Source organism: Callorhinchus milii, unplaced genomic scaffold, assembly GCF_018977255.1.
Source record: "Callorhinchus milii isolate IMCB2004 unplaced genomic scaffold, IMCB_Cmil_1.0 Scaffold20, whole genome shotgun sequence".
In the NCBI taxonomy this organism is placed as follows: Eukaryota; Metazoa; Chordata; class Chondrichthyes; order Chimaeriformes; family Callorhinchidae; genus Callorhinchus; species Callorhinchus milii.
Genome location: NW_024704761.1, coordinates 2856939 through 2875134, shown reverse-complemented (window position 1 = coordinate 2875134; position 18196 = coordinate 2856939). Strand labels below are relative to the sequence as shown.

Below are 18196 nucleotides of genomic sequence, written 5' to 3'. Positions count from 1 at the left end.
TTGAATTTTTAAATTTTAAATAATCTAATCCTTATTTTAAATGACATGGAGTCTTTCGTCAGTCATGTAACATTGAATGGCTTTCCTTATACTCTGATAATGGGCTTTTTAAGGAGGAAATATTTCTCTCTCTCTCTCCTTTCCACATATCTCACAAGATAGAGATCTTCACTGCTCAAAAAAATTTGACCAGAGAGAAGAAACCAAACACTGTACTGGTACTGATGACAGTCAAGAATGTGATTCTAAACCAGAAGCCATTAAATGGGAGCGAGTATTTCTCCTTTCAGAGGTAATTCAACCTTGAGCAGTCAAAAATTGCTAGCATTCATTCTTCATGCCAAATTCCTTTTGAAAACGATTGTATACTGAATACTGAGAAACATCTGTACAACAAATTCACAGCTACAATGGGAAGACAGAACAAAAATATTGATAACATACTGTACTTATGTGGTTGATTTTTGGGAGCAGCACCCAAATGGGGCAGACACCCTATAGTTTAACATTGTTGTTTTCAAAATGTTGAATAATTAGAAAAGCTGTGACCTCTTACAAATACTTGCACTAAGACCATGTCAGAAAATAATATGGACTAATTGCGCACTAGTCCATCATTAATAATTTCTTTTTCGATTGTCATCTTATCTCAGAAACTTTCTTTCTTTTGGTTTTCTTTCTCTTGTCTCTTACACAAACTTCTCATGTGAATTGTTGGGTTATTTGTTTTTAAATTATGAAGCCCTCCCTTCGCCTCGCCCCCTCTCTTCCTATTTTCAGGTCTCGGCTGAAGACCTTTCTTGTCGATCTCGCCTTTGGTCACCTTCCCCCCCCCCGGCTCGGCCCCGGGATCCGTTACTGTGAAGTGCTCTGATATGCCATCCGGCGTGGAGGGCGCTATATAAACCCAAGTTGCTGTTGTTGTTAAAAACTGCTGACACATTTATTAAACAAATGCATTTCCACAACTCACATCCACCCGCTGAACAGTCAATTTCATTTTAAGGATTCCATTGGTCATCAGCCCATACTTTGCCTGTTGAACAACTAAAAGCCACTTTGCTGTTGCTGTCTCAGCGAAAGCTCTAAACAGAAATAGTTTAGTGGAGTTAATAGAAATTAATTAGATTAATAGAAATTAATAGATTAATTAAATAGTGGAATCCTGTAGCTCAGTGGTTAGAGCACTCGCTTTGCAAGCGAGACACCTGAGTTCAATTCCAGGCAGAGGGCGAAACCTCGGGCAAGTTTCCTTACTCCACACAGAACCTAATAATAATCCGTCCAAAAAACCAAAACAATAATAAATTGGTCATTTTCAATCCACGACTGCTTGTGGGACATTGCTGTGCGCAATTGGCTGCTGCGTTCGCCCACAAATATACAGTCAATTCACTTTACAGTATATTCTGTGAAGCGCTTTGGGACGTCTAGAAGACGTGAAAAGCACTATATCAAATGCAAGGATTATTATTATTATTATTATTATAAGGTTCCACTGAAACCTTGGGCTCCATCATACACTGATTGCTAAAAGCAGTGACGTTTTTGCTCCATGTTTACAAAGGGATTGTCTTTGAGGTGAATACTGTACACGGTGCTGAGCTTAACGCTATTACTACTTCTGTCTCTTAACTCCCTTCAGGGTAATGTGGAAAATGAAACCTAACTCCCCTGGATAAGTCTTCATTTGCAGTCAACATTAATAATTTGGGCCTGGTTTAAGTGCTACATTTGTTGGACTCACATTTTTAAAGGTGGAAAATTAGGTGTTAATAGTATTTTAATACTAACTCCAGATTTTCTGTTACAGTTCACATCCAAAAAAAAAGTGCTAGCTTTAGCACCAGCTGGAATATTTTGCCTAAAAGGCTGTTGGAACAAAATGGAGCTGAACAAATTAATTTGCAACACACATTATGATAAAACCCAATTTGACACAATTTATTTTAGGCAGAGGAAACTTTACAACTGCTCAATGGTACATCTGCAAAAGCACAACAAGTGGAAAATTAGCCATTTGCTCGCACTGACCTTTCTCAGCTTGGTAACCAAAAAATGAATGTGATCAAAAGATCTTATGTTTCATGTTGAGCTAAGTCCACAAAATAAGAGGTCTGTTTGCAAGACGATTTGTTCTTTCATTTGTTTCAGTGTGAATGCCTAGAACAATCTAATTTTAAAATGTGAATCAATTTAAGAAACCAGTTTAATCGGGATTTGAGATTATTAATAGAATGATTCATTTTCAAGAGAAACAAAATGCAGAAAAATTATTTGAAATTTTGAATGAAATTTTGGACCTCAAAAATATTATTTGAATGAAGCAGCAGAACAAAGGTTATCCCTGTGATATACTGTATTCCAAACTATATTATCTATCTTATGCTGATCAGAGGGAAAAATCACAAGCATTATCTCTGAGCCTTTACATTGTACAAGACTCATGCTAGTGATAATGTAAAATATCTTAATGAAAGTAAGTTACAAACAAATGTTTCGCAAATATATATTAACTCAAGAGATTAAAAATAGATAAATAGATGGCTGTCAGCAGCATTTTCATTTTCTTGTGGCCTCAATGTGCAACTAACTTAGAACGAATGTTGAGTTTTAGGAACATCCGTAGCCTGCAGATTGATTTAAGATAGCTGCCACTTGTAATTAAATCAATAAAATGTTAATAATGTACCCGTTCACCTTTAGTAACACTTGTTTGGATGCCGTATCTTTACAGGGTTTCAAGAGGTTAGTTACTTTATTGACACGGTAAGAACTGCAACACATTTATACCTGTCCTCTCACAGCACACAGAGAGCATGGAAGGTTTAGATTGGCATCCAACAGCAATTTACAACGACAATTTGCATTTATATAGCGATCCTCACATAGGGTAGCATCCCAGAGTAATGACTGCCCCAAGATCTTCGTGCTCAGTACGTCAATAAAAGCCAATTGTAAAATTTAGGGGTATGTTTGTTTGCCCTGAGGAATTTAACTGGATGCACGGATCGAGGAACAGCCAAAAGAAAATCCCTGAACAGTTCACTAGGCTCATGCTGCCCGTGGTTATGATCTGCTTGGAATGTGGTATTTTCCATGGATCCTATGACCGTACTACAACACATGGTGCTGACATGAAGGCCACATGATGCACTCATAGATAAAAATAACTTCCAGAAATCTTTGGCCTCATAAAATCTTGGATCTTCAAGAATTTTCCAACATTCAGAATATAAATGTCAATCTTGATCATAATTATAAGGTGCAAGGCGATACTGATTTTAAAAAAAAGTAAGATATTCTCTTTTGATTGATGTCAACAATAACAATTGCATTACTATAGCGACCTTCATGTAGGATAACTCCTTAGAGCGCTAGTTCTCAGAAGGTGCGTCTCAGAACACTATTCCTCGTATAACATACTAGGAAATGCCACTATGATAATATGCGAAAACGCTAGCCACGATAGAGTATAATGCAGAATATAGCAAGTATGTACTCTCATTTGTGCCAATTTTTGAGTTTATTTAAACAAAATTGAAGCTACCGCTGGTCTCCAGTTTTTCTGAAGGTAATTTTGAGGTTTCTACATGATCTGGGGGATAGTTAGCCATGTGCCTGTGTGCAGAAACCCCTCCCCCTTCTTATCTATAAACAGTTTCAGTCCAATTTTCCACTCTCAGGAGCAACCTTGTGAGTCTAAAAATAATTATGTTATGTTATATATAGAATAATAGATGGTCAGGGGTGCATTGCGTTATTCTGTATATGGTTCTGTTGCATTTCAGAATTCAGCACTATCCTGCATATAGCTTATTAAATCATCACACATAAACTTGTAAGATAATGCAGTGGATGCACTTTATTTAATTAACTATAATTTTAATGAAAATTAGAGTAACATAAGGCAGAATCTTATAATAACCGAACTTTATAGAGGATTACATTGGTGAGTAAACAGGGACAATGTTTATCGTTTTGCGAATGGCTGAGGAATGCCACAGAGGTTTGTACATCAGTTCAGCCACCAGCTGGTAATGACTGGCTCTGTGCTAGGGAGCAGTCAAGCTGAGACAAGATGGTATCTATTCCCCTCTTCACCGTAGAAGTGAAGTAAAATCAGCTAATGTGTCATTCTCACTCACTTCCTATTGGACTCATACACAGAGGTTTTGAGACACAGGAGCTCTATCTGTCCTACTTGTTATATGGCATACGAAACTGAAGTAATAATTCAGGAAAGAAGAAAATTAGGCAGCGAAAATAACAATAAATAGATGAAAAAATATTGGATCTATTAAACTGATCTTGAATGAAAACAGTTGATGTTTTTGTTTGGGAGGATATAGAGGTCGGTGCAGAATCTGAGCTGAGGTAACGTTTATCATGTGGATTCATGCCCACTAGGGATTGGGTTGAGGATAAAATTCTCATCAATTAGGCGTAAACAGCTGGTAGGGAAGAGACTTTTATTCCATTAGTCTATGTTGAATTGCTGCCCAGATTCCAGAGGAAAAAGGACACTATGCTGATGCACGGTGCTACAGTTGTAGTTTTGATTTTGGGTTATTTGCTGTGCAATCACCATATAGATCAACACATTGGCTGAGAAACAAAATGGAAATGAGCTCGTGTTCCTCAAATGGGATTTCTGTGATTTGCTGAGCAACCAAGTAGTTTACAATTTAATTAAGACTTAATGTATCCAATTATTTAAATAATCATTTGGCATAGCAGTATTAGATACCACAAGGGAGCTACTTTTTCTTTATTCCCAAAAGAACAAGGTCAGGGTGTTCCACTAACTCAAAGAAAATTACGTCTGTTTTACAGCCAACAAGTCCTGGGTTCAAGATTTTAATCTGATCCCTTTTGTCAAATGATGTTTGTCAGTTTATTCCCTTTTACAGGTTTCAACAGAGGAGGAACTACACACCCCACTTCTTGAATTGCCAATGGGCATTAGATTGAAAGAAAGAAAAATAACTTGCATTTTTCAACACCTTAATCACATGAAACCACCTCAAAGTGCTGAACAAATAAGTACTATTCAGTGTAGGGATTGTGTTTGCAGACTAATGTAGTTGCCATTTTGCTCCGGCAAGATCCCACAAGCAGGTACAAGTGAATAATTGTTACAATTTGATATAATGCCTTATCATATCATGCAAATGTCTCAAAGCTGTAAAGGAATTTACTGTAAAGTGTAATGATTGTGTATTTGTAGCCGGATGCAGCAGACAAATTGCACAACAATCTGGGGGATTGTACGCCAGGACGCTGAGAGACACTCCCTTCTCTTTTCGAAAAGCGCCATCTTATCTTTAATGTCCGCCTAAACAGGAAGACAGACTCTTAAAGTTCCCTAAGTAATGGAAACATTTATTAGACTTACGTAAACTGACGGATGGTGGTTCAACAGCCACCAAAATGACCAATTTGTTCTTAAATGTTTCCCCCAAAACTGACCAGATGATCCTTCCAAATATTTCTCAGTTAAAATTAATAATTTGATCCCAGGCATTTTGATACTTTTCTTAAACAAACTGATTGTAAATTAAGTATTCCGCATTCTAGGATAATTCCAGACATAAACTGTCACTCTTGTGCAGCACTTTACTAAAGCAACTGCTATGTCACATGGCCACCCTTGACATTTAGCTAAATTTAGGGCAGAATCTCACATTTACCTTCTTGTCTATTCAGTAAAACTTCTCATCAGTGCAGGCACCTTGGAGTGAAGGACTTGAAACAGCTAAAGTTCAATAAAGGCTATAATAGAATTATTTTAAATATTCATCAAAAGCAAGCTTCAAACATTGGGCTTCACATCAACCAGCCGTTACTGAGAACTTCTCAGTGTACAGTATGTTGTGCCACAAGGGCTACAGTTTCCCTATCTTCTGAATAGGATTGGTTAATAGTTAACATTTTTAAAGTTGCAACGCACTTTCATTTATTTTAACAACTAGATTACGCATAATTCCCTGTATAATTTAGGTAGTTTGCTCTGTGTCCATGCTTAACACTGCTGAAGCTATGCAACAAGCTCGCCTACAAACACTAAGTTACTACGCCTTACAGTAAATCCTGTGAAGCGCTTTGAGATTTTTCGATTACATCATGACACTGTAATCAAATGCAATAATTATTATCAGTATAAATACAAACTCTTAACCCAGCAGCGCATGGTTCAAATGGCTGGCAGAGAACTTTGCACTCAAGCTCTTGAGAGCTTTTCAAATGGGGAATATTCTGCCAGAGCACCCAGTTGGAATTCTCTCTCCTTTAAACCTGCAGCAATCCTTTGCTTCCTAGAACATTCACTAAAGGGAAACAAATCTCACAACAAAAACCAAGCAGCAAGCAAGGGTTTGGGTATGTGTTCTCCAATTATCTGTTCCCACAGATGCAAATGTATATGAACTTACGGTGGGTAGGAAGAGAATTGCCTGCTGTTGGGAAATAGAGATTCACCTGGCATTAGCATGCCTTGTGCAAGCTTGTGTTGGTAACTACTTTGTCTGACAGCGTTCAATATTCCTCATACTGAAAAAATAATTTAACAATGTCCTTCAGTGGAAATGTATTTGATCGTACCTTGAAAACAGAACATGTGTTGTAGATAAAGCGGATGTAAAATTGGCCTCATTTGGGCTCAAACATTTCATGTCTGAACTATGACAATGAGTCAGAAGAGGATAAGAAGGGGAGGTAATCCTTTCCCCGGAGGTTAACCTTCAAGCTTCTCAGCAGGCACGATTCTCAGTTTAGTGCAATCCTTGTAAGAGTCAACTTCTTTGCGCTAAGCATAAAGGCCTTATCTTCATTTTATCTCTGTAAAATAGCTGATAGGATGGGTTCTAACTTAACACAAATATCTTGTCTACTTTTCCATTCTGGGACTATCTCCTGCTATTCATTTACTTTGTTTTAATGTTTCACTGCAGTAATTAACAGATCAGTTACAAAATACCTACTGTTTGGACACCTGTATCATTTGTAGAGGGTATGAATGGACAGTACTAAGTTACACTGTCCATTTGCACCGCCCTGTAACCAGGGAAAGCAGAGCTCTGCCTTGCAAACTGAAATGCATGCACGGAGCTCTGCTAATCAATTTCCCTTTTTAAATTAACAAATAACTGCCTAACATATTGTCTTCAGACTGACAAGTAATTGGATAGGAGTGAAGTCTTCATACCAGAGTCTATTGGATGTTTTGTAAGGTAAGTGAGCAGTGATTTTGATTTTGTCTTGTTTGGCATATACTGTATTGGCTAAGAAATCTTTTCAGGTGATTGAATTATCATTCGTGACCTCAGAATAGTTTCATACTTTTCAGTTAATATATTTTTAACTACTTAACAGTCACCGGCGTTATTAGCAGACAGGTGAGCCTATGATATCACTATAATTTAACAACGGAAGAGGTTAAAAACTGAATATAAAACTGAAACTGCACCTCAGCACTCAGGTGGCATCCAAAAAGTATTCAAGCCACATGGGTGTGATTTATGTCATTGAAGCTTGACACTAAATTACAGCCTCATTAATCACTCCCAACCATCCACAATTTCAAATGTGTTTTTAAAGGTAAAATCAACGTAGTATAATACTACGCAAAAGCACGGGTGAGTTTCAAGGTGATTCCAAAATCTGAATGGGACCAATTTGGATCCGGTTGTATTCTCTCTGAATTTGGCGACTTTGAACTCAATTTGAACTTCTGGGGTCCAAACAACTCCTGTTTTTAGGCTTAAAAAATTATTTAAATTTTTTTGCATTTGCAGAATTTCTTGGCCTGGAAGCTGGTTTTCTGCAACTCAAAATGAAGTTGGAGTAGTTGCAGCAAACCGATTTCAAATCGGCAAAGTAACTGAGTCATGGGTTTCCATATGGGTATTGGAACCCACCCCACTTCTATCTGTGGAACAACTGGCGGAATAACTTCGCAATGAGAAGCCTCCATTTTGGAATAAAAATATCATTTTAGTAGCTGAAAAGGTCAAATGGATTTTCAGAAACATTTGTCACATTATCTGCTTACCTCAGCTGAGCAGTATTGACTTCATTTAAAGTAAATGTTCCTTTACTTTATTACGGTTCATAACTGTAAGGCTTACAATATGTCGATTTGTTTCTGAATGTCACAACCAAAATTAGTAATTACAATTCAAGCCCTTGCTTCAGCTTTTGCTCTTGTGCATTAACCATGTGTCAAACCAAATAACTTGCAATTGTACACAAAGCAAAAATATCTCAAAGTGGTTGACGGATAAACAATGAGACTGAGCAGGGAAAATTGAGAATTTAAGGTTGTTGACCAAAGGCAAGGTTGAAGAGATATGTTTTAAAGAGGGTTGTAAACAAATTTTTTGCTTGCACAGAATCTGATTGATGTACCAGAGAGCTGGTCCACAGAATAGACTCATCACACAAGTGAAGTTACTGATCTCAGTAGGGATACAAGCAAGTGGCACAGAGTAGAAGAAAAGCACTTCCCCATAAAAAGTTCTACATTTTAAAATTGCATTTCTCCCTTTTCTTTCAGGTGTGCTCATGTTGATCATCAATCCCTGATTGACAGAACTAAGAACTGCCTAAGAACACCCAGGCCCAGAAGTTCACATTTTTAATTATGCAATTCAGTGACCAGGGACAGGAAATAGGAACGAAAATGTTGATGCCCGAATGAAAGATTTATCTCAGAAAAAATATAAAACAGGATGGTTCTACAGTTCCGGGAGGATTCTGTCAATCTTTTATGATAATAATAATAATCCTTGCATTTGATATAGCGCTTTTCATGTCTTCTAGACATCCCAAAGCGCTTCACAAAATATAATGTAAAGTGAATTGACTGTATATTTGTGGGCGAACGCGGCAGCCAATTGCGCACAGCAATGTCCCACAAACAGTCGTGGATTGAAAATGACCAATTTATTATTGTTTTTGGTTTTGGAGGGATTGTTATTAGGCTCTGTGTGGAGTAAGGAAACTTGCCCGAGGTTTCGCCCTCTGCCTGGAATTGAACTCAGGTCTCTCACTTGCAAAGCGAGTGCTCTAACCACTGAGCTACAGGACTCGCTGTTTTTAGGTCAATTTGGACCAATTTGTAGTTTCACCTGATCCAATCTGATTAATCTAGTTTAATCCAAAGGGAAGGAAGGATTACAGTCAGCTAAACCACAAATTCATTTGCCCTTAAAGTATCTTTTTTTAAAAAAACAAAGATCCGCATTGGAATAGAAGAGTTAAGTAAAAAAAATACTGGCTCACAAGTTCTCAGGTCAAACATCATTATAAGTAACTGCATCCTGTCCCCTACATCACCAGTTTTCCAGTGCTGCCAGCAGAATAGTAACCTTTATCGCCCTTACCAACTACTCAAGATAATAATTATTCATCTTTACATCCACCCTCAACCTCGTGTGTTCATTAATGTAAACTTGTACTTGATCCTTGAACACCTTCCTGGACACTTTTGTTTGTTACATTAGTTATTGAACAATAGAGAATTAAGAATGATCCACAAACTTCAAAAGAAAGCTGAAAAGGTATATAAATGTTTTCCCGACTCAAAGATGGAATCGATATCCAAGGTTTCATTTTCCCATCTAGAACCATGAGATTCAGGCTTTTTGCCAATTTCTTTGGTAGCAAAACGTTACTGATGCGCACACAATGATATTGCATTTTTTCTCCTTAATACAAATATATTTTATAGAATTTCTTCTGTACGTATAAAATAATAATCATGATTGAAGAAGTTAACCACAAAACGGTTGAACATTTTACTTCCAATTATTGCGCTTAATCCTGACTCAGATATGAAGGGTATACGGCTGAGGTTCTTCAGCACAAAGCGTAATGGCTCATATGACTACCCTGGTTATCGACTGTACTCTCACAAAAAGAAAAACATTTCCAAAGACTGCAAACTGAATAATTTTTGTTTGATCAATGATAAGATGCTTAATTTCAATTGCTGTTAGCATATTGAATGTAATCTCACTCCAGTACTGTTTTAATTAAAATGTGATTTAGTATTACTTCAACGTGTGACTCTTAATTACATTATCTTACCCATAACAAAATAAAATTACAAGCTTGTCAGAAATACTTGGAATATTCTTTTAATTTCAGCACAGCAAACTGGTTTTTCAAATTGAGGTGTTGAGAACCTCTGCCCACCACCTTTAATTTCTCCAATTTCCCCAGTGAGCGAATCATGCAACCATCTTTGAACAATAATTGTTTTTACCTGAAGGTTTTTGTTTCCATAACCAAAGCACCCAGTTTATTAACATTAAGAAGTTGGGAGTGTCAACCTGGACTATGGAGCATACATTCTGAAATATCTGACATCGGGAAAATTCCTTACACCCTCTCCTTTTTCATTTTAATATGTGAGTTCTATAAATATATCCGCTCATGTGCCACACTAGTAGTTTAAAAGAAGTACTTACAAAGAGCTATTAATGCAGTTCTGTTGGAGAAGTTAGAGAGTGTACTTTTAGGTAACAAATCAAGCAACATGCTCCGTGACAAAATATTCTTTTATACCATAGTTGTATTGCTGAGATAAATAGAATGGAAATGGACATTGTAAATGAAAATTTGCTTCAGTGGCAAAGCTGTGCCTGAATTATACTCAGTGGTACAAGGGTTAACTGTCTATACTGGCAATAAACAATTCCAACTTATGGTCCTCTAAATCAACTTGGGTTGTTGACAAGGAGGTTTGTATCTGAACAATATCAATGACTGATGCTGATCTCCTGTTCTTTGCCAAGGGACATGTATACTCAACACACGCATTGTGGTCAGTAATTTGAGATCACCTGTTGTAAGAACTGAATTTGGGAACTAGTAAAATAGGAACTCCAGGGATCATGTTCCTTTTTAGGATTGCCCTATTATGAACCAAATGTTATCACCATTGACATTGGTTGTACTGTATTATGAACGCATTGTATTTTATTCTTCTGGTAGCACTCTCTTGCTGCATTAAAATTCAAAGAAGCAATTCATTTTACAGGCAACTATTAACATAACATTGGAAATCAAACCTCTTCATCTTGGAAGGCCATTGAACACCACTGTTTTCCATTATTGAACAAGTCACAATTTTTTAAAAGTAGCCCTAACACATTTGTTTGTTTATTTCTGGACCAGACTTCTGGGCCCTGAAGGATTATTTCATGTTAAAACAAGAAACAAGATATTTCAAAGTCTTTTTTATAAATCCAGTACTAGATCCCCTTTTATTTCTCATGATATTTTCATATTTTTGGGACTATGTTCGGTGTGCTTTGCAGATTTCATCATTGCCTATTCCAAGATAACATCCACAGAATCACAAATATAAAATATACAGTCAATTCACTTTACAGTATATTCTGTGAAGCATTTTGAGACGTCTCAAAGACGTGATAAGGCGCTATATCAAATGCAAGGATTATTATTATTATTATCTGCCTGGGCAGCCATCATTTCAGTCTCATGGCAATAAAATGGTCGCAGTACAGCACACATTTTTGAAATTTTCTTATTAAATGGCTAATAATACAAAACATAATAATACATTTGTGCTTGAGAAACTTCACACTGGTACAGAGTCCAACTGCAAACAGAATAGAATAGGAAGCTCAGCACATGCTGAACCTGAAACAATGCAAGCTGTTTGGAAACTATCTTAAGGGTGGTTTGTGTGCTGTAACATCATCAATATTTGTCTTTCATTTTAACCATGTAGACCTGATCTCAGTCATGCAACAAGAACATGCGAAGACAAACTCTATTTGTCTTCGAGGAAGCAAAAACGCTATTTCTGATCCAGAACAAATTCTTAATTCAGTACTGGTTGGCAGAGTTTTACTGTGATAACAGAGGGTACAACTTATGGTGAATGACACTAATGGTATTTCCGGTGCTGTTGTGGCAAATAAGGGCAGTTCTTATCACTGTTAATTAATCAGATTATACTTATCAATTCAACTAAATGAATATGTACTGCTGCATTTAAAATATAAAAGTTTCACATAAATAAATATTGTCTACTTTATCATTATGCAAACCAAGATTTAAACAGGTTTATGTTCATCAATAGATAGCGTGCGGCAGTTTCCAGATTCCCTCACATTTAATTTACTGCAGTATGCCGAGCAATTCTGTACGGTGTGAGGGACACCAGAGACTAAATTATAGTCAGTAACTGCCCACCAGCTATCATTAACAAATAGTTCAAACCTAAATATTTTATAACACCATGGAATTTTTTTNATTAAGATTGTCACAAATTAAAAACAGAAAACTCTTCTGTGATCAGTAAGCTTCCTTTAATGAAGGAATCCTGCTTGGGTTTTAAGTTGTGTTTCCTTGCCATGAATGGGCTGGGCTACATCCATTTTTAAACAGGAGTTACCAGCACATATCAAGAGTCTGAGGACGTTTTCTTGCACTGATAAAATGTCACTGCTGACAGCTCATTCAGAAGAGATAATAAAACATCATATCTACTAAGCAAGATGGTTCCATATGTTTCTGGCAGTTTACAACAAAGCATTTGAATTGCCACTTCATTAATAGTCCAGTGAACCACTAACCACTGGCAGACTGACAGACGTTCATACTGTTAGATGGAAATATTAACCAATTCCTCTTGCAATCTCTTCTCTATTCTCTTTTAATCTATGTATAGAATAGAATTGTTCACAATCTACTCTGTGATGTTGTGTGATTCCATCGCTGAATGGTCATTGGTTACAGTGCCCTTGACATACTGTGTATTTGTCAATGTACATTAGTGATTTTAATGTATCTTGATTTATCTTGAAATTTGACCTGCCCCCATGTGCTTTGTGTTGGGCTATTTTCACTGATATTTCCTCCAGAGATTTATTTTTCTCAAAATACTACCCCCACCAGCAAACTGTTCCTCTCTGCATTCATTGGCATTCTTGACGGAACAGTGAGGTGGATTGGCTTATGGAAATACTGTAACCTAACGACACGCATTCAGAATTCTCAAAATATTATTTAAAATGTGGCCACATGCTCATTAGTCTTATCAGTTTATCACACGTGAAATTTTGTGTACGTGTAACAGTGCACACTCCCCTTCATAAATTTAACATATGATATTTTAACCCTGCAATATACACCATGGAAAGATGGAAAGATTCCCAGTGCTGCTTAAGGAAACGCTCATCCTTCTACATTTTGGACCAATTTCAGCTGCATGTTCCATGTACAAGTACTCTGCTAACCCAAACAGTCACAGATCCTATGTTCTCCTGCTTTTCTTTTCAAGAGGTTTATGATCCCTTCATTTTTCCGGCACTGCCAACAGCAATTTACATTTTATAATGTTTAGTAATGTGTAGCTTATTTCATGGTATCTACTATTGAATAACAACTCAGAATACTGCAATTCGTTACATATTACACATTATATCTTTGTATCCTATATTACTGTCACCGTTGTTATTATTTTGCCTCCATTACACTATCTATACCCAGGTCTGTGTACTTGCTATGTAACAGTTTAAGGAGAGTTAAAAAANTGTTTATACTGAAATGAACTATAAGCTATATTAGAAAAACAAGTACTGGCAATTGAAGACAGTAATTCAATCTTGAAGTTCTGCTGATGTTTATAAACCACAGCACAAATGTTATCCAAACCACTTGACTGAATTACTGTTTTGTAACTCACTGCAAAAACACCTATTATCCTAAACTTCCTTTGTTCTCACGTTTTGTATTACCAACTGCATGAAAAATATTAAGATTTACCCATTTTTAGTTAACCAATATAATTCAATTGTACAGACTGGCAAAGGGTTTACAAAATACCAATTACAAGTTTCAATGGATGCAACTTTAGCAAATTCTGCCATATACTTGGACCAGAGATATTTCACATATGTAAAGGGTTGTTGCTTTCACAATTGTCCCTCCTTTTTATGATTATCTCTAAAGTGTAACACAATGAGATGCCTGGAGTGAACATTTTCTCAATTATCCTGTGCCCTTTCAATATCTTGCATTTTGTATATTACAACAAATAATACAGTCTGCTACAACGATCAGTACAGCACATCTTGTGCAATATGAGCACTTTAGAAGAATTCAGTAGCAACTGAACTAAAATGCTGTAAAATAAACAAAATAACAATGTTCAAGGCTATTCTAAAATAGCTCTAAATTAAGAAACTTTCCATAGTTCATTTACACCATAACCTGTGTAAAAGTTTGAATATTGATCATGCCAACGGTTATTTGAAATGCCCTCAACAAACAGTTCAGCAAGACAATCACTTTCAGTCCCAATACAATTTTCGATTCATTAATCAATCAATTATTATTGAATATTCAGTGCAGCGCTTACAAAAAATGCACAGGAAGTGATTTATTATATAAACTAGTACTAGTTCAGTACTCCCAGTACTGAACAGTTTTATTGAAATCCATCCAGTGAACAATGTTAAAAGCTCCAGACAGGGAATGAAAGTCTGGAAAGCTCACCTTCCATGCTGAGAAGATACACTTATAGTTTAGGCCTCCTTCTAGCTGAGTCAAGGGCACGGGGAGAGGAGTGGGTTGTGAGCAAGTTTAAGAGGTTGGGAGGTGCCTGAGTGATATGTAAGTGAGTGTGAGGATTTTGAAACCGATCCGTTCTGCAAAAGAGAGCCAGTAGAGCCAAGTATAGATCCGATTAGAACCATAAAGTGTAATGTAGCTGCTGAGTTTATCCACCTTCTCCCTTCAAATGAAGAAGGCATTTGGATTGAGATCTGCACCTACATTTGGAATCATATCGTAATTCGGGTAGTTTGCTTCCTAAAACGGTTTGACTCACACTAATAATTAAATTAAAGCAAGTGCTCTAACCACTGAGTTACAGGACTCCACCCACTGAGCTACAGGACTCATTGATTTGGCACCGGCTTTAAATTAATATTTTACTAAACAACTGGAATTCATGGTTGTCTCCCTTCGATAAAATAAAACCTGGACTCCAATCACTTGATAAAAATAAATCTGGAGACTCTTTATAATTCAGAATTCCATGAGATAAGGTCTGGATAAACCGGATCGCGTTTACTGGTGGTGCAGGAGAATTATAATTGGAATCTGCACTTCTTTTACCAAAGTTCAAAATACTTTTCAGAGGGAGTCAAACCAACATGGCATGCAAGCAGGGGCAAAAAACAGGCATGCACAAAACTTTCTCACATCTCATGCGAACAAGATACACGATGACCATTCTGCAATCCCTATTAAGTAACAATACATTAAAAATGTCACTTTTGAGACAACATAGATAGACCAGTAACATTTTATCAGGTTAGATAACTCATCCAGCCCTTCAACGATCTTCATCACAGACTAGTGAAAAGCGCCCAACGTGAAAGGCGCTCTATAAATGGAATTTTGTTGTTGTTGTAGTGCACTATTTTGACTGGGAAAGGTAGTAACCCAATGCAGTGGGGAAAATCTACAAAAAATGGAGAATTCATCTGAAATGTTGTACTGAAATGTGTAAAATGCTCACTGGATTACTGTTCTTTCACTTTCCCCTGAATTTCAAGATGCTTGCACTTCTGCTCTTCTTTCGTGAACATCACTAAACAAATCTCTTCTGCTTCATTCCTACCCAACGATAAAGTCACTGATTGGAAACTCAATGGAGAGGGTATCATACCTCGTCACATCACCTGAATATTACGATTATATAAAATTCTGTCATTTCTGTCCTGGTACTCTCTATTTAAATATTTGAAGAAACAAATAAGACAGACAACAAACAAGCACAGTCAAAACAAAAGCACTTGCCACACTGGCAATGGTTCTCAGGCTTCCTTTTTAAAACAAAATGGAATGGATCCCGATTGATAACATCACAAACTTGCTAATTCAATCCAATTTATGTACTATTTCTATGTTGATTTCATGAGAAAATATGATGGAAACGAACATGTTTAAATTAAAACATCATCTTGTATAAATTTGTATTAAAAGGATAATGTAATTATGGCTTTATCTCTGTACATGGTCTTTTGGGAGCTATAACACTGCCTTATGGTTGTTTGCAACTGGAGTCAATAATATTACTAGAGATTTATTGGTTTCATAGAGGAAATAACTTGCTGGAATATAAGAATAGGGAGACTGAGCGGAATTCATCCAATTTTTAAAGAATCTTGCAATAGAATCAAAAGACACAATTTAATCTGATTTGAATATTAAACCTTTTTTATTCCAAGTTTCAAGTATCATTCAGGAACTAAAATAGGAAGAAGACAAGTAGATCCTGCAACCTAATTATTGTTGTCCCAGGTTTCTATTACACTGGAAGTTAGAATTCTTTTTAGAGAGAATCCATCAAATCATAGTATCTTGAGTTGTCGGTGGTAAATTATAAGACGTTTTGAAGTAAACCTTTAATTTAATCAACATTTGCTCATATTCTAATACAAACAAGCAAGCATTGATCTTTTAATCAGTCAAATAATTCATGACATTACGCGCCGATTAATAGCCCTTCCAACCATCATGAATTGCTGCTCTTTATGAATTGAGCTCATGAATGCATTCAACTTAAATCTAGCACTATTTTGATTAGCCATCTCCCTGCGTTTGTGAATGACATCGAGTGAACGAACTGTGATTTCAAAATTTAGACCTTTCATATCCCCATCATCAATTTTCAACATTAGGTTCAACCAGACAAAATTAAGGAAACGCAGTGGTATAATTAAGCTCCCATCTGGTTCTAGAATGTAAAATATAAAGTTGCCAGTCTGGTTCGCCTTGAAAGAAAACTGACTGAATTGTACTGGTTATCTACCATTCTGCTCACAATACAGTGAATTCCTATTGTATCATAAAACGCTTGTGACTTTCTCTTCCTACTGTACCATTTGATGATGACAATGGTATTTGATGACTATCTGTTTCCTCCTGTGCAAAAATCTAAAGTATCTTTGGTAACAAACAACAACAACGACGACGACAACAACAGCAAAACAGAGAAACCATAATCCGATTAATCGTTCTAACTTGTGTACCACTGCCCCCTGCTTCCGCTCGACTGGCTCCAGCCTCCTCCTTGCTCCCCGGACCCTCCGCGCCCACCATCGGCGGCCATGCTTTCAGCCACTACTTTCCAAAGCTGTGGCGCTCTCCCCCTCCATCCCTTCACCTCGCCCCCCTTTCAGGTCGCGCGTGACGACCTTTCTCTTCGGCCGCGCCCGCGGTCGCCTTCCCCCTCCGCCTGGCTCGGCATCGGGGCTTCGCCGCTGTTGAAGCGCTCCGCGATGCCGTCCGGCGCGAAGGGCGCGCGGTATAAGTGCAGGTTGTTGTCGCTGTGACTTGTTCCACTCAAAAGGCTCAAGTTCCAGAAAAGGAGCTCCAAACAAGTCTTTGGATGGACCTGAGTTTCCATTGTGGAACGGAAAGAGCGCCATCCGGTGTCAATGAGGCGACCAAAGCGCAGTCCGGTGCCACACCATCAAACGCGCTGCTACTCTCTCAATAAGGACCGGATCGGGTTTTAATATGGCTCAGTCGGTGCAGTGTACCCACCGAGCGATGCCGTCTCGAGTGCATCAGAGCGTCCGGTGGATTGGGATCCGCATTCACACCGGAAAATCCGAAACAAAGACATCTCCCGCACACAGCGCGCAAAAAAAAAAAAGCCCTTTGCAGAAAAGCCTTTGCGCTCCGCTCCGCTCCGCTCACTCTCACTCTCACTCTCTCGGGGCGGTGTATTTTGTCCGTCTGCCGATCGCCAGCGGTCACTTCCAGCGGTTTCTTTCAACTTCTTCGTTCCTCTTCACACAAAGACATCGCGGGAGGAGAGGCGATGAAGCTTTTGTTCGCGTTGTGTACCCAAGTGCCGCCCCTGTGCTTAAACCCACAGCTCAGCTCAGCTCAGCTCAGCTCAGCTCGGGCACACCGACCTCCGTCGGGCAATCGTGCTGTTTGGTAACCAAACGAAGCTGCTAAACAACAATTATATACACATATATGTATGTGTATATATATATATGTATGAGCCAAAACAAAAAAAAAGTTAAGACGCAAAAACAGCCACAATGGGAAACAATCAAAAACCCGTGTCCAGGGGAATGGGTGGACAGACAGACAGACAGACAGACAGACAGACAGACAGACAGAC

The 18196-nt window shown here is 37.7% G+C and overlaps 1 protein-coding gene and 1 long non-coding RNA gene across 3 annotated transcripts in view; one reads left to right on the top strand and one right to left on the bottom strand.

Annotated features, from left to right (window-relative positions):
* The window catches only part of LOC103175612 (phosphatidylinositol transfer protein cytoplasmic 1), a 69776-nt gene that overhangs the window by 50093 nt on the left and 1487 nt on the right, over positions 1–18196 (bottom strand). The gene's annotated exons all lie outside the window — the stretch shown is intronic.
* Positions 6267–8746, top strand: LOC103175611. The gene is made up of 3 exons (XR_487515.1): positions 6267–6381; positions 7171–7232; positions 8558–8746. It is a non-coding gene; the product is annotated as an uncharacterized LOC103175611 (long non-coding RNA).